Below are 844 nucleotides of genomic sequence, written 5' to 3' on the forward strand. Positions count from 1 at the left end.
ACTCCAACTGACAAGTCAACCCTGAAAATCTTGTGTTGAAGCAGGAAGGAAAGATCCTGCAGAGTGAAGAAGCACCATCAGAGAAAGTTTCCTAGTGTGTTTAGACTAAAGTGCACAGCTACAAACAGTCCTGTTAGTCCACATCTCTGTTGTCTTACTTGAACACATTTTGATACACTGAGAGCACTGGACTCTAAGAATGCAGTGGTCCCTCGCTATAACACGGTTCACCTTTTACGGTTTTGCTGTTTCGCGAATGTTTTTGTGTAATTTTGCCTGTTTTTTCTTTTTTTGAACAGCACATTGTGTTCTGCGTCCAGACCGCTGTCAATCAACCTTGTGCCGTGTCTCCTGTACAGTACAGACATTTACATAAATCTTCTATCCTAGCAGTGTGACTCTGAAGTGTGGTACTGTATGTTTGTACGTTTTCTCCCCAACTAACACAACGAAATGTTTTGCACCACAAAGGCACCTGCGGTAGCATCCAGGAGGCAGAGGAAGATGCCAACCATCGCACAAAAAGTTGGACTTCTGGACATGCTAAAGGATGGTAGATTTACCATATTTTCCGGATTATAAGGCGCATTAAGTGAAACAAAGCAATCGGATAAGTCAAACTTATGGCAGTCTTCATGTAGGTAACTAGTTAATGCAGCAGGATGAGTGCAGAAAGGAAGCAAGCTCTGATGCAGGATACCGGTCAACCAGCTTGTTCTGTCTACAGTTCCTTCGTCTTTGCAGACTACTCTTTATGTTTTGGTTTTATTTATTTATTTTTATTATATTTTTTCCATTCTTGTCCCGCAGTAGCACTGGAGTATTTATGCCAAATATCTTTAGA

The sequence above is a fragment of the Haplochromis burtoni genome, unplaced genomic scaffold, assembly GCF_018398535.1.
Source record: "Haplochromis burtoni strain Fernald_Lab_line unplaced genomic scaffold, NCSU_Asbu1 Contig_538, whole genome shotgun sequence".
Taxonomy (NCBI): domain Eukaryota; kingdom Metazoa; phylum Chordata; class Actinopteri; order Cichliformes; family Cichlidae; genus Haplochromis; species Haplochromis burtoni.